This window comes from Tamandua tetradactyla, chromosome 7 (assembly GCF_023851605.1).
Source record: "Tamandua tetradactyla isolate mTamTet1 chromosome 7, mTamTet1.pri, whole genome shotgun sequence".
Classification (NCBI taxonomy): domain Eukaryota; kingdom Metazoa; phylum Chordata; class Mammalia; order Pilosa; family Myrmecophagidae; genus Tamandua; species Tamandua tetradactyla.
Window position 1 is genome coordinate 5,135,200 of NC_135333.1, and position 22,858 is coordinate 5,158,057.

General features: G+C 44.4%; 1 long non-coding RNA gene across 1 annotated transcript in view; it reads right to left on the reverse strand.

Annotated features, from left to right (window-relative positions):
• Positions 1-6,938: 6,938 nt before the first annotated feature.
• Positions 6,939-22,858, reverse strand: part of LOC143690773 (uncharacterized) — a 115,475-nt gene continuing 99,555 nt past the window's right edge. Inside the window, exons 6-7 of the long non-coding RNA XR_013179179.1 lie at positions 12,719-12,817; positions 6,939-7,881 (exon numbers count right to left, since the gene is read on the reverse strand). This is a non-coding gene — a long non-coding RNA (uncharacterized LOC143690773). The remainder of the gene's footprint in view (positions 7,882-12,718; positions 12,818-22,858) is intronic.

Sequence of the window (22,858 nt, forward strand, 5' to 3'; positions counted from 1 at the left end):
AAAGTATTTGTGTCAGACACCCTCCAAACGCCATTTATTCACTGACCTGAAGGCAGGATAACTGCACCTAAGAAAATGCAAGAGAAAGTTTTGTAATTAATGCGGCATTCCTTAATACAGCCAGACCGTTACTTTTCATGCAAATGCATATACATGCATGCAAGCATGATGTAAGAACTCATCACAGTTCACAGGAAACTAATTTATATTTATCATAGGATGTGCAGGTCCATCAATTGGAAAAATGTAAGTACAACGAAAGGGCATCCCAAGTCATCTAATGAAGCGGTCGCCTAGGAAAATAAATGTAGAAAAATGTAGGTAGAAGACCCTGTGGTGAGAAAGCGTAAACTGCCCAATCTATCATCCTGGGATGATAAGCAACCCTGATTTGTTTTTCTCCGGGGCAAATAAAAAGATTCAGATTAAAGAGTGCCTCCTAGAATGGATGAGCTAAGTCCACAGATAATTGCCTCTCTTCCCTACACAGCACAAAAGCTTGGGAAAGATGTGCCAGGCCTAGCAACTGAGTGGGCAGTCGTCTCCTGGGTTAACTTCTGCCCTGGTCCTTGACCGCTTGGCCTTGCTCAACAAAGTCTGCAGAACTCATCACGCGCTCCCTGGCCAAGAGTGTCAGCCCTCTCAACGCGGACCTGAAGTGGACAGAGCTCGGGAAGCCAAGCCAGGTTCTGTTTTCGGTACTTGGCCAATCGGAGTGAGGATAAACAACCAGTGAACTTTATTCTGCAGCTACAACCAGTGACCTCTTAGCTCCCTTCGCAGAATCCACACGGCAATGCTGCAATGAATCTAGCAGACACTTATCTAACCTCACACTTTTCGGTCTTTTTGGGTTAGACTTAACACTTAGCTCATAAAAAAATGAAACAAAACAAAAAATCGGCTCTCTGTTTGGGCACGCTGGTATTTTGCTTACCTTATTTTATTTTTCTGCACTCCAATAAATCTGCCAGCACTAAAAGGTTGATACAGGCACGATAAGCCAATTATACTGTGATTTTTATATTTGAGGGGGGGCCATCTTTTCAAAGTGTTAACAATTCTCTAATGAAATGTGGGACATGAACAATTTGTTACCAAAATGTGTCAGAAGTAATTCTCTCTAAAGATTATGACTCGTGTCGTGGTGTCATAGTGCAATCTTGGGGGGGAAATACAATAACATACAAGGATTCCAAAGAATTCCCGACTTCCCAAGGAGACCTAGTAGTTTTGTCTTTGTTTTTGTATTTTTTTTTTAATTCTTTAGAGGATTGTTGATACTCATGGGTGAGTAATCTACTATGTTTGTATGGGAAGCATCCTATTCTTCCAGTTTTTTTTAAAATAATAACTTTTTCTTTTCTCCTTTGGAAAAGCCATGGCTAAAAAGCCGACATAAAGTAAGTATTGCACGGTGTTCTGATCAGTGCAGACTGTGGTACTTTCAGACTCGCACTTTCGCCTGACATAGGCTGAATTTGCTGAAGAATTGCTCAATCATCCTCTCATTTTGGCTGTGTAGGAAAAGGCTTTGTGTTCTCTATCAGGAAATAGGCATTGCCCAGTGGAGAAAACTTTGACTCTGTCCTTTCATGACACCCCATATTCCTTGCTGTCCTAGACCTCCCAGCTCCAGTGCCAACAAGTGTACTAAATACCAGATACCTCCTGACAAAGGGCACTGCAGGAGGTCCTCTCATCATTTACACAAGGAAATCCCAGGACATTCTCCATTTGGGTCATTATCAACTCCATCTACTCAGACTAGCAAAGCATAGAGGAAAACACTATAGGATGGGCCCTAAGTCATCCCTCAGAAAAAAAAAGTCATCATCTATTTGTGTCTGAAAAAAATTTCTCATATTACATGGTCCTCTTTTGACTTCTTCATTCCAAACAACAGAATATCCTGAAAGGAATTCAATCGGTGCTAGTTTGGGATGCTAATAAGGCCGCCTGGCAGTATAGGGTTTGTTTGTATTTTTAAAGGCAAAGAAACGTAAACGATTTTGTAATTATTTGTGAAGGTATGACCTGCCTTATATTCCTAGGGCTACCATTCAAAGTACCATAAATGGGTGACTTCAAGCAATGGAAATATTCCCTCAAAGTTTGGGAGGCTACAAATCCGAAATTAAGGTTTCGGCAGAGCCAGGTTCCCTTTGAAACCTGCAGAGGAGAGTCCTTCCTTGCCTCTTCTTGAGTTCTGAAGGTTCCCAGCAATCCTTGGTGTTGCTTGGCTTGTGGCAGCTTACCTCCAATCTCAGCCTCAGCCTTTCCATGATCGTCTTCTCTGTGTGTCTGCCGTGTGTCCGAATTTCCCGCTTCTTATAAGGAAAGCACCGATCAGATTGAACACCTTCTTATAAGGAACCCCTAATCCAGTTGAGACTCGTTTTAACTAATCACATCTAGAAAGACCCGATTTCCAAACAAGATCATGTTCAGTGGACTGGAGATTAGGATTCGAACATGTTTTTTGTTGGAGGGGACACCATCCCACCCATAACAAGCTCTGATTGCCAGCATTAGATATTTTAAACAAGTCTTTTAAAGCTCACTTTTAAAAATCTTTCATTATGAAACTGTTCAAACATAATCAAAAGAAAAATGTAGAGTGCAATGAACCTCCATACACCCAACACCCAGATTAACAATTAACTTGTCTCTAAAATGCATGAACATTTTCTTAAATAGCTACGACTCATTAAGATGACCTTTTTTTTTCATTTTTTAATTGTATAATATAACATATATACATAGCAAAAAAGAAAAAAACAATAGTTTCCAAAGCACTCTTCAATAAGTAGTTAAGGACAGATCCCAGAGTTTGTCATGGGCTACAATACCATCATCTCAGATTTTTCCTTCTAGCTGCTCCAGAATACAGGAAGCTAGAAAGAATAAATATTTTTTTTATCATCACAATTGACTTTTTTTTCTTTTTTGTGAAAAATAACATATATACAAAAAAGCAATAAATTTCAAAGCACAGCACCATAATTAGGTGTAGAACAGACTTCAGAGTTTGGCATGGGTCACAATTCCACAATTTTAGGTTTTAACTTCTAGCTGCTCTAAGGTATTGAAGACTAAAAGATTTATCAATTTAATGATTCAGCAATCGTATTCATTTGTTAAATCCTACCTTCTGTGTATAGCTCCACCATCACTTTTGATCTTTCTATCCTTCTCTTCAGGGGTGTTTGGGCGATGGCCATTCTAACTTTTTCATATGGAAGGGGCTGTCAATAATACAGGGTAGGGAGATGGAACTAGATGGTGTTCTGGAGAGGCTGGGCCCTCTGGGTTTCAGGGCTTATAAGATGACATTTTTAAAGCATTAGCAATAACAGGTCAACTCGTGGAAACCGCAAATAGTGTCTGAAAATTGAGGCTTGAAATAGCATTTCCAGTGACTATAATACATAGACACTAAAGGACTAACTCAGAGAAACTTGTTCAGAAGCAGGGATGATATGTTCTGGAACACCAGGTTAGATGACTCAGAAAGGAGCCTGAGTGATGAGGAAGATAGGTGATGATCAAGAGTCTGAATACTGAGTTTAAAAAAAGCCACTATTTCTAAATAATCATAATTATGTGTGCAATTTTAAATAGACCTGTAATTAAATCAATAAATTAAATTTTATAGTTAGAAATTGGACTATTTCACTTCCATCATTAAAAGTTTATATACTCAAGTTGGAGGGAAAAAAAGAACCTTTTAACCAGCTCATTGGGAAACAAGACACTGGTTCCTATTTGGGGTTGCATGTATGGTATCTTGAACCCATCATCTATCATCCCACAATATTAGCCTTCTTAACAAGAGCATTTCTTGAGTGTCTATGAGATGCCAGGCTTTATACCAAGGCTGGCATATACATCCCTCTTACCCTGCGAGGGATGTCCTACTAGCCTCTCATTTTTATAGGCGAGAAAACTGTATGTTCATGAGAGTGAGTTTGTTTTCCCACGGTGATAAAGATGGAATTTGAATAAAAGTCTGACTGATTGTGTTCAACTTTCTGCCTCTGCAAGCTCTTTCCCTTTAATCCCCAAACTGCCACTTTAGTTACCCTAAACCATGTGCCAATAGAAAGGTTTCTATAGCACAAATTAAGGAGAGCTGTAAGGCTGGAAGGAGGTACTGTGTGATTTTGCAGCACAGCCATAGCTTCATTTTGTCATCATTGAATCGTTGTTTCTGGGTCTGATAGCCTAGGAATAAACAATGTATGACACCACCAGATGGTTGTTCAAATTCAACTACGACAACACAAAGAACCGAAGCATTTGCAGAAAGGAAAGTTTGTATTTGCAGCTGAACACACTTGCCCTTCAATTACGTTCTGTATGTGCTATCATTGCTTATGTTTGTTGAAACGACATCTTTCTATTCAGGGTTCCTACCTCCATTTGAGAGTTCTTCTCTGCCACCTCCTATGGTATTAATGTGCCATAAAATAAGCAGAAACAACAAAACAGCTCTGCTCAAGCACTTGGTGGAGCACATACAGGTTTGTGCAACAGCAAAACAAAAAATCACCAGTCCTCATTTACTGTCATCTCTGAAACTAAGAAGTCATTTAACCTTTCTTTACCGCAGTTTCTTTAACACCAAAAATGTGACATTTGAGGACCAAGGCTGAAATAGCCAAATAATATTATCCAATGAAGGTGAGAACACCATATAAATACTCAAAGGCTAAGATTTAAATAGCCGCATATGGTTTCATAAAAAGCACTCCAGTGCATCAGCTAGCAGTAAAAACACGCAGCAGTGAAATGATCTAGTTGGAAATGAACTGCAAATTGATAAATATTTAGTTGCTAATGCAGTGTTTATTATTTTTTACTGGGCTAAAAATTAACTTGTATGGCCTTGGCCAGCAAACACATTGAACTCTGAACTCTACCATCTGGGTAGTGGAATCAGTACTTTTGTAGCCTCGGGTTACATGCTGCCATTGCCAGCTCCAGTTTTATTTGTAAATATGCCTTGGGTGTCCGGACAACAGAACTGGGGAAAGCTTCTGGAAAGCAAAATCAAACATGCCAGGGCACCAAAAGGTGATTCTCATAAGATAGGATAAGGAAACAGGACAATCCTCCATCATCCTCTGTTTCTTAACCTTTCCCCAAAAAGAGGTTGCAATGTGTGTCAGTGAATTTTCTTCATCTTGGGAGTCAGCCGGGGCTGGAAAACCATGCCCCCCACCCCCCACCCCGAGCAGGCCCCGCCGGTGCAGATGGGACAACCACATGACAAGTCCAGCTGCAGATGCCTTCTCGCCCCCTGGCACTTTTCCATCCAGCTTTGCAAGCAACTGGATCAATTTACTCTAGCTACAGCAGCCTACACAAGCACTGACTGAATTATTACTCATGGAAATCCCCTCTGTTTCAGGGAATCAGGTAGCTTTCAAACTCCCAACAATTAATGGCCCTTATAGTCAAGGGAGAATAGAAAAGGAAAAAAATATATATGTAGACTTCAGGCTACGGGTTTTAAAAAAAACTGTTTGGTTTCTAGTAAATAAGAGGAAGTGGGTGGCTGAGGTACCAAGGAATGTTATCCTGTAGAGTGTGGTCTTCTTTGACGTCAGCAAGATGTTTCTCCCTTTTTCTCCTCCTTTCCCTCCTCTCTCTCTTTTCCCCCTATCCACACCCTCCCTCCTCCTTTTCCTCCCTGCTCCTCCCCTCTTCATGTCAAGAAGACAGATGACACAAGGTAGCTCTGGAAAATTGCTCATAGTTTTGCAACATAGCTCACAGGCTCAGAAAATTCTACATTTTCAGAAATGAAGGCTAAACTACACAGGAAGACTCAGCCACTGTCTAAATTAGCAAGACAAAAATATAAGTGACTCACTCAAGGAAGAGGGAAACAGGCTGCTGGAAAGCAAACAGTATCTACCACTGCCTGTGCATTCCTATCTTCATCTTGCCCAATTAGTAGTTCTGTCTGAGGGAACATTCTTCCTGTGGTAAAAAAAAAAAAAAAAAAAAAAAAAACCACACACACACACACACACTACACAGACGCATTCTTGTCTGTGAGTCTGCCTGAAATAGTATCCCTGGACAGCCTGCACCCTCCTCTCCGGCTACTGTATCCAGGCGACTCAGCAGGGCAGTTGCACTGTGATTGTCTTCTGCCCACCCCCAACCCCCTCGCCTCTTTCACCCTCTTCCACCAGGGTTGTTTTTCTCTGTTCTTCAAAGACAGCAACAGCTGCCGCATGTTAACACAGAACCGTCTAGAGTAAGGGTTCTGAGGCTGGGTAAGTGCTTCGAGCCTGACCCTGTGATGTTTGTGTTTCCCCTTTGAAACTGGCTTAGTCTGGACCACTGCACAAACACGGGCACCAGCACACTCCCTGCGGCAGCGGCTGGTGGAACAGGCGACTCCTTCCACGGCTCTTAATCGCCATCTAGCCTCAGCCCGGCTGCTTGGTTTCTGCAGCAATTCTACTCTGCCATTCTTTAAAATCAGAAACCTGTCCCAGCCCTCACTTCAGGTTCCAAAGAGCCGAGTGCAAACATGGTTCCAAAGCCGGGTGAGCTAGGGAACAGGCCCGTGGATGCCTATGGACCTGATTTTCTCGGTCCAGGACATCGCTGGCTGCTCACTCATCCCCTTTCTTATCTGGGCAGCAAGGGCATCAAAGGTCCTTAGAGGCGGGAAACACTTTGTAAATCAGAGCCTCTAAACACTCTCTCTGCAGGGCCAAAGTTCACATTAAAAGCATACTGGCGATGAAAAATACACTAAAAAATAATTGCGCAAGGGAAACACGGACCTATTCATAGATTAGACCTGGAACCTGAAAAAGCACCTTTTGTGTCTGTATTGGGGGGTAAGGGGGTGGGAATGGAGCTTCATGAGCAGATAACACACATCTAACAAGGATATGCACCAGCACACACGGTAGATAGTTCACACTGGGGTTGGATGGACAGATGAGTCGATCAATCAATAAATGAATAAATAAGGGGCATGAATTAGTTTGGAAAGCAAAGCAAGCAGAAAGGAGCCAAAACTTTTCGGAACACAGGGTTGATGGTGGGGCAGCTGCAGTACATCCGTGTCTACACTTAGTTTGAAAGAGAACAGATGTCTAAAGCGTAAAGGCAAACCAGTAATCTGGCATCATAAAAATTAATGATGCTAACATTCAATAACACTTATTGAGCACTTCGTACATGCCAGACACCATGCCAAGTGTTTTACTTGCAGCATCTCATCTAATTCTCAAAATGCTTCCATGAAGCGTGTACCACATTGTAAGTACATTGGTCCCTTGGAGCACCAAGGGAGACAATCGTGGACCCAAAGGATTTAGGAGGACTTGAAACAGACAAAGCCGGTCTTGAGTAATTCATGAACATCTTCCAACCTGGTCAAGGGGGGGCCCTTTTTTTGTCCTGCTTGACTATTCTTGCCTCCACTGTAGTTTCTGCCTCCAGTAGTCTTTGCAGATGGGGTACAGTTGCTCACCTGCTAACTAGCCCTGCAGGTCCCAGGGAGGTAAGGGGGGAATTCATGTAACCCCTCAGTCAGGGTTCACTGGGACAGACTCTGACCCCTGGGTGGTAGCAGCCAAAGTGAGACTGTCTGCCCTCCTTCCCACTGCTCAGAGACATGGGGGATTTGAAGAAAGCTTAGGTGACAGCAAGAACCACCACTTGTGAGCCTCAGGTAGGCTTCTGTGCTGGTTTGAAACTATTCTGTACCCCAGAAGAGCCAGGTTCTTCCAATCCAGTCTTGTGGGTACAGACCAACTGTGGGCAGGACCTTTTGATTAGATTGTTTCCATGCAGATGTGACCTACACAACTCAAGGTGGGTCTTGATCCTTTTCCTGGTGCCCTGTATGAAGAGAATAAAAGAAAACATACAGTGAGCTGACACAGAGAGCAGAGAGATGAAACCAGACACAGGTGTTTGGAGATACAGAAGGAGGGTGCCTTGGGAGATGCCAGAAGCTGAGAGAGCCATTTGAAACCAGAAGCCGGGAGAGAAGGACAGCAGACATCACCATGTGCCTTCCCACGTGATGGAGAAACCCTGAACGCAACTGACTTTTCTTGAGTGAAAATATCTTCTTGTAGATGCCTTAATGTGGACATTTTCATGGCCTTAGGACTGTAAATTCTAATAAATCCCCTTTGTAGAAGCCAAGCCAATCCATTTCTGGGATATTACATTCTGGTAGCTTTAGCAAACTGAGACAGCATCCTCTGGGAATATTCTGGCCTCAGCCTTACAGGGTAGTCTCCAGGCTTCTAAGGAAGCACCCAAGTTTTGTGGGACATTGAGGACTCAGACTGGTAAAGGTGAGGCCAATGGGCCTGTCTTCCGTGGGTCTCCTGGAGGTTTGCTCTCGCCCTTGAAGGACGAGCAAGGGACATGTTTTCGCCTGACTGTACTGTGCAGTCCAGAAACTCCAGGATGTAAGTGTCAACAGGTTCTCTTTTTAACATCGTCACAGTGCGCCTTTTCTTTCCACCTCACTTTTCCCCTCCAGGGATCACACCTTATTTCTTTTCAGCCACTTAAGGGGAATTCTCTCTCTTTCAGAGTCTGCATCATCACTCTACTGAATTCCTCTGCTTTCTTCCAAACATGCCTCAGAGCCCTGATACCACACTTGCATGTTTAATAATGTCCTCCCAATAGGGTACAATTTGAAAACCTCGCCGCCTCCTGTAACACGTCTCCCTGAGGGAGGTGGGGTGAGGTAGAGTGGGGTGGGCTGGGGCCCTCGGGAGGATGCCTGGGGGGAGGTGCCCCCACTTGGACAAAAGTTTACTTTCCCTCTTATCACCAGGACAGAGCAGAGGAGACTGTCAGCCCTGAGCTTCCTTCCCACTCACCACTCACCATAAACCCCACCACCACCACCTATCCCCCACCCCGCCCAGCCCAGCGTATTGGGCTCCCACCACCCTTCGACATCCCAATAAAAATATAAAATATCAAAAGGTTCTGGAACGCTGCTCTGCAGCCCAGCAGGTGTGTGAGCTACCTGAACAAAGAGCACAGAGTTCTTGGCCACTGCCAAGTAGTCAGGCAACGTCTTTGTGAAGGGCTTGGCTAACAGCACGGAGGCCAGCCTGCATTCATACGATGGGGGCAAAGATGAAGTTCACGGGGAGTTAGACACACGAGCCGTGACAGTCAGCGTCCTTGACAAGTGCCTTGGCAATGACCACAGCCTGAGCTCCACAGCCGGAAGCACTGAGCTCTAATCCCAATAGGCGGGACTCCTTGAGTCTTGGGCTCCTCCTTTGGAAAAGAGGATACTAATACCTCCTTGAGGGGTTAATACAATGCATTTAAACTCCAGCGTACTTAGGCCCTCGACAACTTGAATCCACAGTGTTAGTAGCAACAATTTTCACAGTAGCTTGTTGCCGAAGGCAATAACAGCTACAGTTTTTATGAGCCGTGTGTAGAAAATGTATTATTTCTACTCACGCTAGCCCTGCAAGGTAGGTATTATTATCCACATTTTACAGCTAAGGAATCTGAGGCCCAGAGAAGTTAAGTAACTTGTCAAAAGTCACACAGCCAGTTAGTAAGAAAGAGATGGCTTAAACTAAGGCCTGGCTCTAATCCATGCTTCCTTCACAGGGCTGTGCTGCGTCTTGGTGCAGGTTAGCATGAGCAGAGCTCAGCTCTCATTAGAGGGCAACACACAGAGTGGATGGCAAGGGAGTTGTGCTGAGGGCTGCGTGTGTGTGTGTGTGTGTGTGTGAGAGAGAGAGAGCCAGCACAGCAATTTTAGCCAACACACCAATCTGCCAAAGGCCCATGTTCAAATCCTACCTATTGTAAAACTCATCTCTAATTTGGTAGGACAGACTTTCAGTCCAGAGCAAATATAGGAAACAAACAAGAGCAATTCGGAATCAACTCAGAATCAGCACTCTTTGAAAGAAGACTGTGAATCAAATGAGAAGTTACTGCAACATAATAAAGCTCAATAAACCAAACAGCCAAACACACTGGAAAGCATTGGTAGACATTTAGGTAACAATAAAGTTATTTTAAGTAACTCAATAGGGAGAGCAGGAAGGTAAAATGAGTGTCTACTTGCGTAGAGATTTATCCTTGTGCCTTCTCTAAGGGCATAGCCAACCAGCCCCAAAATGTTGACTTGAACAGAGAAAAGCTGCCCCATGCGGGGCCACTGGTGTCCACAGATGAAATAAAAGGAAAATGTGCCAATAAGGATAAGGAGGTTTTATCCCATTGGAACAATGGTGAAAAGCACAATTCTGCTCTTTATCTCTCCATATCCTCTTTAGCTTCTTAATGATGAAAGCTGCCTTTTAGCTTTTCCTTCTTGGCAAAGCATGATTTGTTAAGAAGCCAGTATCTTAGAAACTGAAGTGGCCTTGGATGTCGTTCTCTGTTGTGGCAGACCAAACTTTCCTTGCTGAATCAGACCTCATAATATATCAACGATGAGTCACACACAAGTAAATGAGCCACTATTAAGAAGAAAGATAATGGGGTGATATTTATCAATGGCTGAACCTTAGCAAATGAGAAGCATTACCTAATCACTAGTCATATTCACATACATTATTTTCCAAATTATTGCTTGGTAGCTCTTGGGATGGTTTCTAACTGTCAATATTTACAGGAACCAGGCACTTAACAACACATACCAAGCGGGCTGGATGTCTCCAAGGATGAGTCATGTCAGATGAAGCCTTTATCTATGGGTCACTGCTCCAGGTCCTCATTGGCTGGAGATGACTGCAAGTCATTAGGTTATTGAAAAGCACATAGACGGGTTGTGGGCTCAGTTCAATTCTTTGGCTATATCAACATTTATGAAATCGAAGCATGGGAGAAGAGGGCAAAGGTTCAAAGTGCTGTAGAGCTGTCCTTTTTCTTAATCCAGTATCTAGTAAATATAGCTGTTGGGAGTAGGGAGAGGTGGCAGAGAGGTGGCAACAAGAACCCGAGTCTGTCTCCACTTGGAACAAGACAGTAGTAAACACCCTTGAGTGTCATTTCAGCCTTGGTTAGGTCACCCCAGATGGAAACATAGACACACACTAATGAAGGAGGAGCCCCTGGACACAGGGCCAAGCAAACCATCTGGCCTGGTTATTTGAGTAAGCAAAATAGACTAGTCAGCCCAACCAATCCAGGAAGAAAGACTTGGCTCCATTTTCACACTGGAAGTTACTTTCTTTGCACTTTGAAGGCTTGGAGTATTCAGGAGTTGGTCATTTGAAATGGAGATAGCCTCAGCAGAAGGGTACATCTAAACTTCTTATCAACAAAGGGGGTTACGCTTGGCAATAAGAAGGGAGCAAAAGGAAGAGACCCAGGAGGAGGAGGAGCAGGGATAGGAGGGTCAACACGGAAAGGCACTGCAGGGGCATGGGGGAGGGGCTGTGGCCAAAGCCCATTGTGCTTCCATGATGCTTTTGCCAGGCTGGCCCTCAGACCACCCTACAAAATCTTTGCTTGTGCACGTAGGAAAGAAAGGGAAGCTTGTGTTAGCATCAACAGAAGATGTGCCACAAGACTTCAAAAAGTTGACTGTATGAGGGTAAAGTAGCCCATCGTGTTCAAACTTCACTCTTCATCATGCACACAGAAGCTGATTGCAACCACATTGGCAGTGATATCTTGGCCAAAGTCCTTTGAGGACCCAGTACTATGCAACGTGGTACTCACTGGTCAACACTAAGCTCTGGGAATTCCGGTCCCTTTAAAATCAATGAACTAAGCTAGGACTGTGAAAGGACTCTCTAATAGGATGGGATTATGATCAAGTTTTGCAGTAGAGAAGGTCTTTGATCTAAAATGTTAGAAACAAAGGAAAAACAAGAAATATCAAGACTTATATACTGTAAGAATTTTCAAACAGGCCTGGCTTCTTCACAGGCTTGGCAGATTTGAAGGCTCAGAAATGATCTCAGAGATCCCAAGATTATTCCATGATGACATGAGCATGTGATTCCTGCTGACAAAGAGATCAAAGCACACAGCCACCAGCCAGGGCAATAAATCAAAGGACAATCTTCCTGCAGCAGTGGAGTGGAAACACTGACATTGGCATCCTCTTCCCATACAAAGGGCAACAAGGGATGTAATTCATGGTCCAGAGAAATGTTTTATTGTGGCCCTTCCCAGCCACCAGGTATCATAAAGCTTGGGCTGGCAAACACTCTGGTGGGCACCCTGCCAGCCGCATATTTATAATGTGTCCACAACAGCTATGGACTCTATTCTCGATCTTCCTGGGACATACACACGCAGCTGTTCTGTTGGGCCCTGTGTGCCTCCTGGCATGTGCGTGCACACACGAGGGCTAAATAAGAACCTGATAGGGAAGGAAGAGAGCCAGGATAAAAATAGGGCTTCTGATGCCATATTAAAGAGTTTTCTATTCCAGAGCTTCTTGAAGATGGCATCTACTGTGAGCCCTCTGCTTCAATTCCACCTAAGTTTACACTTCCTGTTGGGAGAAGAGGTAAGAGTCACTCAGTAGGGAGGGATTTGGGAGGAGAAAATGCAGGAAAATGGATGGTCCCCTTCCTGGTCAACTTTTCTTCTACTTCCCTACTTGATCTCTCTATCCTCTATGTATTTGTCAGGGTTCTCCAGATAAACAGAACCAACAGGATTTGTATATGTGTACATATTATGAGATTTATTATAAGAATTGACTCACATGATCTTGGGGATTGGCAAGCCTGAAGTCCATTGGGCTGGCCACAAGTTGGGAACTCTAACAAAGGTTTCGATGAATTCCCCAGGAGAAGCTGGCTGGCTGAAATAGAGACAGAAATTATTCTTTTTGAATACTGAAAGCATCAATCTTCCTTTTAAGTCCTCCAAATGATTGGATAAGCTGTCTCTCCTTGCTACAGGCAATGTCCTTTATTGACTGTAGATGGAATCAGCCATAGATGCAATCACCAACTGATGATTTAAATCCACAAAATGCCCTTACAGTAACAACAAAGTCAGTGCTTGCTCATCCAAGCAACTGGACACCATATCCTAGCCAATGTGGTTCTTAACTATCACACCTGGAACACTTTGCATATGGTATGTTTTCAGTGAATGCATTGAATGGTGATGCAGGAAGTCAACAAACGTGTAAGAGCTTAACATGGGTTTAACACCGCACCAGGTAGTGGAGACCAAACCATAAGAAAACATTGTGACTCAATGACTAAACACAGTCCTGGCAAGTAAGTGGCTAGAAGGATGGATCAGTAATAGATGACTTGAATGAACACACACCACAACTTCTCCCACAGCCCAAAGGGCTGAACACACTTAGCATTTTCTGAGTCTGGCTGCACAGTTGACTGCAGAGCTGGTGGCGTACTTACATTGCCATCTGCACTGGGATCTCAGGGACGGTTCAGAAACTAAAAGGCCAAAAGAGCCACTACTCCATTTCCAAAGAAGCCCAGCCAGCTCTTGCCCAACTGGCCAAAACCAAAAGCAGACGGCCCATGCAGAGAAGTGCAGAGCACCAAGAAGAGAACCAGCCGCTCTCGTCCTGGCTACCCTAACCCTCCCTGGGAGACCTGGAGTGACACGCTGCTGCAGTGAGCTCACAACAGCCCAAGCCCTGAAAGTCCCACACAAATAGCATCTCGGGACAGGCACCTGCCTCGAGAGAGGTACCTGCCACAGGCCACAGCGCAGCTGGTGTGTGGTGATGGGGCGTTTCTCTCATCCTAGGACATTTTCACAACCAGTGAAATGAGTGAAAGTCTCCGTGTCCTCAACGCTATCCCCTTAAAACCCTGTGCCTGAAACCACAACAGCAAGGAGGACACATGAGAGGAACAGAAAGGGGACATGCCTGTCAGTTTGCAATCAGCACATTCTTCTGCTTACTACAAATAATTCAAGTACGTCATCCAATTATTATTATCTGTGCTGTGAGTGTTTACTTCATCAGTCTTCAAAGAGATTTCCAAACCAGTATTTTTGTGACTAAATAGAGGTCAGAGTTCCCGCAACGATAAATCAGAGCCAGCAAGGGGGCAGATTCCACTGGCAGAGACAGCTGACCCCAGCAGCTGTGCACAAACTTTGAACCAGTTCCTGTCAAGTATCTCTTTCAGGCTACGTGTGAACCCTGGTCATCGGTCAGTTCCTGAATTGCAGCACCACCACGCACACACCAACAGACCTCCCCTGTGCCGATGATTCCTCTTTATTGTTTTCCAGAACATTCTCCCTCAAGCCCAAACATAACCACGTCAGAAAGGCCTGTCCTTGAATCTTTTCTTTATTACCGAATACGTAGCTCCAAGGCATTGAGTTGGTATTTCCTCTGCCCGGGTAGGGATTTTTATGGGGTTTTTACTTGGTTTCATTTTTGCCATGCTTCTGAGAATGTTTCTTTGTTCTTCCTTCAGACTCTGTTTAAATCCTCTAAGATCGTCTCCTCAGAAAATCACACAGCTGCTGCCCCAAACATGTATCCCCTGCCACACACACACACACACACACACACACAAAGATGTAGCTGAGAAAAACCCCGCCTTTCTATGGATTTTCTGTGGGCTCTGAGGCTAGTAAAGTCCCCCGAGGACTCACCATGGCTGTTGGGGATCTGAGGAAGCAGAAGCAAAGCAGCTCTTCAGCTTGGGCATCAGGAAATACCTTCACCACCCAGGGGTGGTAGGCCCTCATGTCCATCTGCTGGGGACAGGGGTCCCTTCTTCAGGAAAGCCTCCTTCCCCTGAGCTAACCCTCAGGTTCAGATGTGAGCTGCCATCTCCTCGCAGAGTCTCCCCTGACCACAGGTGATTGAATTAACGACAGTCCCTTGACCCCAGCCCAGATGCTCAAGGCCACTCACCAGGAGTTTTGAGCTTAGGACCAGGGAGCGTCCCTCTCAGCCCCTCTCTGGTGGTGCAGCTATGAGCGGTGGTAAGCAGCAGCTGCCATCCTGCACTTTACCTGCTATGTGGAGAAACCTTATCCGAGAGATTAAAATCAGTATACCGCAGAAGGAAGATGAGATGAGAGAAAAGAGCGCTCGCCTGGCAGAGCTCGTCCGGGTCCCCCTGGCAATTGTTCCCAAAGCCCCCCCTGTCGCCCCACTGTTGCACTTTGGTTACTCGAAGTCCCCTTTCAAAAACCCAGGCTGGGCTGGGTTGCATTCCTCCCGTGTGTGTCCGATGAGTCCTCACTACAACAAGCGTCGATTGGGTTTCCACGCAGCCCACCTGAGGTAAACCAGCTGGTCCTCTTCCCTGAACATGGAAATGGGAGGAAGTAAACGGAGAAGGAAGCAAGAGGGGAGAACCAGCCTGGAAGGAGAGACCACTCTCCTAAGGTTATTCACAGCACTTGAATACAGAACCCAGTAACAGTTTTGAGATGATTTCAACGTCTTTCTCAAGACAAATCTCATGACTCGGATACTCTGCTACAGAGACAGCTACCTAAATAAAGTGTTTCTTAGAACACTCTTCAGCTGACCATGGTGGGAGCCCATTTGGGTAGCACGCTAGTGACAGGTCCTTGGAAAACTCAGTGCTCTGGGCTAGAAAGTCAACCAGCACTCTTCACGGAGGAACGTGCTCATAGCACATCCAGCCCTCTCCTGGCTGGTTACATGGACACATGGACTCTCCTTGACTTTAGGAGAACAATCTCAATGCTCTCCTCTTCCAGTCTGATGCCTTCCTAGACTGAGCCCCTCAGAACCCAGCCACTTCCCCAAATACATCTCCCTCCTCCTGCTCAAGAGGAATTCAGGCCCAGGCCCACTTCACTGGTGGTCACTGTCCCTGTCTAACTGAAACCACAGGAAGGCCTCAACTCAGAAGAGATTACCCAACATGGAATGAGGCCGCAGAATCAGGCTTAATCCCCTTACTCATCCCAAAGGGGTCAAAGGAGGGCCAGTGGCCACAAGAAGTCAGGGCCTCAGTTTTAACTCCAAGTTCAAAGAATCTAGCTAAAGCCACACAGTGCCCCCTGGCACCACCCTCCAAAACGGATCCAGTCCTGAGTCAGAGAGGAAGCAGACACTCGCTGAATCACCCATCGACTTCTTCCTACCCGCAGCAGCACAGCCAAGAGCAGCAGCCGCTTCCGAGGGGCAAATTAGCGACCGCCACTTGGAAAAGTTGATGCCCCAAAGAGGAGCCAGCAGAACGGTGCTCACAGCATGAGCTATTGCAATGGATTTTATTGCACCTCCCCGGGCCCCTGTGTTTTCCATAGCAAAAGCTTCGCGTCTTACAACAGCCCCTATGCTGTCCTCCACTGACCTTGGCTGTGTTATTTTTCACTTCCCTGTTCAGAACACAGCCACACTTTCCAAATGCCATGAATCATCACCACCAAGCAACGGCCATTTAGCAAGGCAGGAAACCACTGAGCAGCAGCCCTAGAAGGAGCAGCGTGGCACAGTGCTCCCTACTGCAGTCTTCCCCTCCCCATCTGGTCCTCGTGGGGTCCATTAAGGCTGCAGCCCAGCCAGGTCCGAGTCACCACTCCATGCATTCGACTTCTCTGCCATCTTTCTTGGGCAACTGCTTTCTATCCTTCTGTCCACCCTGGGTCACAGGCTGCATTAGGCATCTTTGGACTTTTCTAAAAGCTCTCTTGGTTGCATTGGCTGAAGTGAGGCCATCATCTTCCAGTCCTGGGAGGGAGAGAAATGGGTGGATCCATTCAAGAGTCAAGGAGGTTAGATCAGGTGGATCCAGCACAGACCAGAATCGTCAATAGTACATGGAAAGTCTGTTTTCTCTGCCCAAATATTCTTGCGATTATGGTATAAATGTTGTACCTGTCATTCAAGTTCTTTTGTGACTGATTAGAACCATATGAACTTCTAGATGCCATTCAACAAGTTCCTGAAAGCAGTCTCCAATGAGTCCACAAACACATAAATCAACGTAGAGGACCAGAGTCTTCTGTGCTGGGCTCCTGGCTCCCTGTGTCTCTGGAAGATACGTCTGTCCTTATACCAGACATGAGAACCTAATGTGAAGTCATTATTATTTTTTTTTTATCTTTAGTTGATCATAAATGGTGACATTCAATAGTAAACTGAATAGGAAATACAAATAGAAACAACAATAAAATATCAGTTTTGAACTACCAGATAGGAAAAGAATTTTAAATATTGACAATGGCAATCACCAGTGCCAGCCAGAGTGTGGAGAGTGGGCACCCCCCCTATGCTGTTGGTGGCTATAAATTGTTATAAATTTTCTGGAGGCAGTTTAACCATGTGGATTACAGCCACTGAGTATCCTTTGACTCATTACTTTTAAATCTAGGAATTTTTTCACAGATGAACAATCAGGAAGAAAATGCACGGCAGTGTAAGCATAAAGATAGTCTTCACAATGTGGAATATAATACAAAAAAAAAAGTGGGGGAACAACGCAGATGTGATTGAGCAAGCGAATCACAGAACACTTAGGAAAATCCTTAGCAACCATTAACATAATGTTGGAATTCTACATCCAAAGCCATCAAAAGGCATTCCTATGGATCATATTGATAAATGAAAAGTAGGTGACAAAGCAATGTGTGCCACCTATGTATGTAAAGGGGTTGGTATGGGTGTGTGCATAAAAGAAATGCCTGGCAGGCTTATTAAATTGTTAACAGTATTCATCTCTGCAGGGTAGGATTTGAGGATGATTTCTACTTCCTTCTTCCTATTTTCTGTATTTCTTAAACTTGTCTACAATAAACACAAAGCACTTTCATTTTAAAATAAAAAGCGGCACAAACGCAAAACCTTTTTGCTTCCCTGACAAACCATATCTGTTCAAGATATGTTTATACATTTTGCGTGTTCTCATTCCAGTGGAAGGAGGTACTTGCCAGGAGCCTTGGGCTCAAAGTTGTTTTTCCTGGGTTCTGATGGACTGAACTGGATTTGCCCACACTCCCTGAAGCAGCCCTTGTGTGGCAACTCAATCTATCAGGATGGCTGACCAGGGTCAAGGCAGGGTTTTTCTCCAACAGATGCCAGCTATCCAGTGTGGTAATCAAATCCCAGATTTCAGCACTTGGAGTTAACTGAATTAACCACCACAGGGCTATCTGGGTGGCCAAGCAGATTCAGATGTTTTAAAATATATGAATCACAACCTCCTGTCTCCTGAGCCCCAGAAATAAATGCCATTTCCTTGAAGATCAAAGAAACTTACAGCCAGAAAGATATCTAAGGAATCACCTGTTCTGGGCCTCTCACTTGACACACAAGAGAACCAAAGCACAGAAAGGTGAAGAGACTTGCCGAGGGTCATGCACTTTAAGGGTGGCAGAGCTAAGACGAGACCGTGCATCTTCTGACCTGAAATCCAAGATTCATCTCCCTTTATCCTAACAGGGACAAGTGTGGGCAGGGGTGGGTGCTGGAGCAGACCCATAGAACAGACTGGTTGGTGTCACACGTAGGCATTCTAAACCAGGATGTCATGCAATTTTCTGAAAGCAGGCTCAAATGTAGCTTTCATCACCATAGACAATACATGAATGAATGAGTGGGACTGTGTTCCAATAAAACTTTATTCACAAAACAGGTGGTGGGCCAAATTTGGACCAGGTGGACCTTATCAGCCATCTTTCCACTACGTCAGATTCTGCTGCTGGTCATTTAATTACTCATCAAGTTCCCACTCGTATCAGGTGAACCGAATGACATCTGTATTCCTGGCAATGGACCCAGCTCTTAGCCATGGACCACCAAGGAAGTGGGTAAACACGTAAAAGGAATTGGTTTCACTTTTTCATTGAACAACAAGTTCTTTGAATTCCTAATTGGAAACTTTCACACATGAACTGAGGTTGCTGCAACTCATTTCCTGCCATCCTGCTTGCAGTTTATTTTGAGCGAAATAATTGCTGAACGTGGTGGGTGACCTTTGGCCTCTGGTGGCTCCTGCAGTGCACTTCGCTGACTATTTTTCATACAGTTGGTAGAAAGGAGCTGGCACCTTCTTCCCTTTACATGAGAACCTTGAGTTCTTTGACTCACCAGAGGCTAAAACAAGATTTCAAGAAGGAACATGGCTAGGAAGGAACTAAAGATTTTTTTTCCTACTCTGTTTGGCAAAAGATCTCTTCAATTCAAGTGACCAAGCACTTCTGGAGAATTCACAGCTATCAGCCCTGAGTTAGACCCTGGATGTCTCTTCCCACCCTGCTAGGAAGGAGGAGGCATTGCACAGGGTACAGGAATAGAACCCAGTGCATTTGTCCTCTGCTCTCGTATGAAAGATGAGTTGCTTTTTTTTTTTTTTACAAAAAAAGGGGGAGTAGGATCTTTCTTCCATTGGATCTCTGCATCCCCCACCAGGACCCGTCACTCCCTTTGACCTTCACCCACCGACAGCTCTAAGGAAGAAAGCTAGAAGGGAGAGATGGAAGGAGAAGGCAAGAGTGGAGCAGGAGGGGTAGCCAGGGGCAGAGGGAAAGCTGCGCAAAGGATTGGCCAGTCAACCTCACCCAGTCACTCTCCTCTGGCTTGCCCTTCCAAATTCTAGTAGCAAAAAGACCAAGTCAGCTAGGCTTAAAAGTGGAGCAGTACGATGGTGGCTCGGGCAGTTGCAAGGCTGGCTCAGCAGGCAGAGTTCTCGCCTGCCATACCAGAGACTCGGGTTCAATTCCCAGTGCCTGCCCATGCAAAAAAAAAAAAAAAGTGAATTGGTTTTCCATTTGTATGAATATCATTCTCAATACTATATACCCAAACACATCATAATATTCTGTGGCTAACAGCTTAGAGGTTGTTATGGGTTGGATCGTGTTCCCCAAAAAGAATTGTTGGCATCCTAAACTCCAGGACCTCAGAACTGACCTTCTTTGGGAACAGGGTCATTGCAGGTGTAATCAGTCAAGATGACGTCAGTCCTGGACTAGGATGGGTCCTTAATCCAACATGATAAGGAGTCCTTATAGGAAGAGGAAATGTGGACACAGATACACGAGAGAAGGCCATGTGAAGTCAGGAGCAGAGATTCGAGTGAGGGCATCTACAAGTCCAGGATCCTCAAAGATTGCCAGCAACCACCAGAAACTAGAAAAAGGCATGGAAGGAGCCTCTCCCACAGGTTTCAGTAGTGTGAAAGGAGCATGCCCTGCCCACCTTGATCTCAGACTTCCAGCCTCCAGAACTGTGAGACAATACATTCTATTGTGTTAAGCCATCCAGGTTGTTGTACTTGTCACCGCAACTCTAGACAGCTAATGCAGAGATGATTTGTTTTTCTTCCAACCCAAATTTTGAAATTCCCTGGGTTATTTTAGACCCATTATCATACTTTGGCATTAGGACCACACATGAACACACCTCAAAGATCAGGGACACAAGAAGTGACAAGTATCTCTTCTTCCAAGAGGAAAACAAAGCAGTGAGAGATGGGCCCCTGTTGGTCAGCAAGGACTTCAGGACTCCAGTTTCCATCTGGGTGCTCTGGTCCCCCTATTACACCGAGATCAAGCTGGCTCCTCCTGGGAACCCAATTTCACAACATCTCAAGTAACTTCCAGAGGATCAGGAAGTATCCTTTTTCTTCCTTTTTCTTTTTATAACAGGCTGTGTTTCTGGATCATCCATTCTTAGCCTTCCCATGGAAAATCCCTGAGCCAGCCCCTTCCTGTTTTTATTTTGTTTTCTTCCCCAGCTTCAACCCTTTGAACTTTTGTCCTTTGTCGTGATCTTCTGTCTCAAACTGGGAAAGGATGCACAGCCTCCGAGTCAGAGCCCTTGGCTCACACAGCAATTAGAAAAAGGGACAGTTCTATCCCAGCCCCCCAGCTCATTTGCTAGGTGTACGTAAGCGAATCATTTTTCTTAAAGATTTTATGATTTTCTTATGCTAAGAAGACCAAGAGACTTTTTTTTTTTTTTTGCAAATGCCTGCCCAATATAGATGCAAATTTTAGTAACAACTGTTTTTGAGCTCTGCAACTTCTTGATCTACTTCTATTTTGAACTAAGAATTCTCTTTTGAACTAAGAATTCTCTTTTGCTTTGACAACTAGACTAGCCAGGAGTATGCCCTGGTGACGGGCTGTTCTTTTTCCTTCTTTCTACTGTCTTGTCATCCCCCTCCCCACCCCCGGGTCCCAGTATTCCTGGCATATTTGGACAGAGGAGGAGCTGGCCTGGGGCCACTTTTCTAGGCATCTTTCAGCTCTGCAGTCTTCGTTTCCAACACAGTGTCTTTGCTTTGTTTATTCTCTACTTCCCACTCCCAGGCAAGTGCCAGATCCAGGGCAGACGGCCGGAGGCAAGTCTCTACAAAACCAGGCAGTGGCCAGGGAGAAGCTGCTGGAAACTCCCAGGGCCCCACTAACTCCAAAGGAGAAACATGTGAAACTGTCAGACAAATAAAGTGTTAATCATGCACTAGTATTATGGGGAATTTCCCCAAACACATCTGGTGCATTCAAAGTAGAAGGGAAGAAGAAATGTCAAACAAAAACCAGCTCTGCCTTTGAGGATTTGCTACTTGGAGCAGTTGTCCATTGCAGGGTCATTAAAAGCCTTTGATTGCATCCTGTTCTCCCTCTTCACTGGTTCCCCACATGACCTTTGCTAACACACTTAACCTCTCTGAGCCTCCATTTTGCTCTCTCTGGAGGCGCTTTAAGAAGCAAGAGCAAAGCACTTCCGCTGGAAACAGATAGAAAGTGAAGGATGAAAATCGGTGACACCTGGCTTCATCATTTTCTGTCGGTTCTCCTTTAAATCTTACCTCAAGGAAAGGTCAGCTAAATTCATATCAGAGGAAAATCTGAAGTTTATGCTGTTCTCCAAATTGTTTTCAAGTTCCCATGGGGGAAAGAGATTGATTCATTTTGTTAATAAGCAAAGGTCTTATTTTTCCACCTGTGGTCGTAGAAACGTCAAAGAAAAAAATTTTCGTATTCAATCAAAACACAGTTCCAACATTTTTAAAAAGTCAGATGGAAATAAAACAGATGATACTCCAGGAAAAAAAAAAGTGACCTTCACTTCAAAACCTTCATACCTTAAATTATCTAATGTTTAGCTACCTCAACAAAGGTCTCATGAAAATGTTGGCCTGTGTTAAAGAATAGTTAAAAGCTTGATCTGTGCAGGAGCGACAGCCAGGATTATTTCGGTTTCTTCTGTGTTTTGATGAATCAAACCACCGGACTATGAAGCCAAGGCCTATAAGGGAATGTAGTTAACTGGAGCCATAATATAAATTTCAGAATACTGAATACTGAGTATTGAGTGATTAAATCTGGCCCATCTTTTTTTCAATTTTTTATTTTTTATTGCTATATATAATATATCCACATGCCATGTAATCATCCAAAGTGTGCAATCGGTGGTTCACAATAACATCTTATAACTGTGCATTTATCATCACAATCGAATTTTTTTCCTTTTTTTGTGAAAAATAACATATATACAAAAAAGCAATAAATTTCAAAGCACTTTGCAACAATTAGTTGTAGAACAGATTTCAGAGTTTGGTATGGGTTACAATTCCACAATTTTAGGTTTTTACTTCTAGCTGCTCTAAAATACTGGAGACTAAAAGAAATATCAATATAATGATTCAGCAATCATATGCATTTGTTAAACTCTACCTTCTCTGTATAACTCCACAATCAACTCTGATCTTTCTATCCCAGTCTTTAGCAGCATTTGGGCTATTCCTATTCTAACTTTTTCATGTTGGAAAGGACTATCGATAATATGGGATAGCTGGATGGAACTAGTTGATGTTCTGGAGAGGCTGGCCGCTCTGCATTTCAAGACCTAACTGGTCCAGGGACCCATCTGGAGGTTGTGGGCTTCTGGAAAGTTACCCTAGTA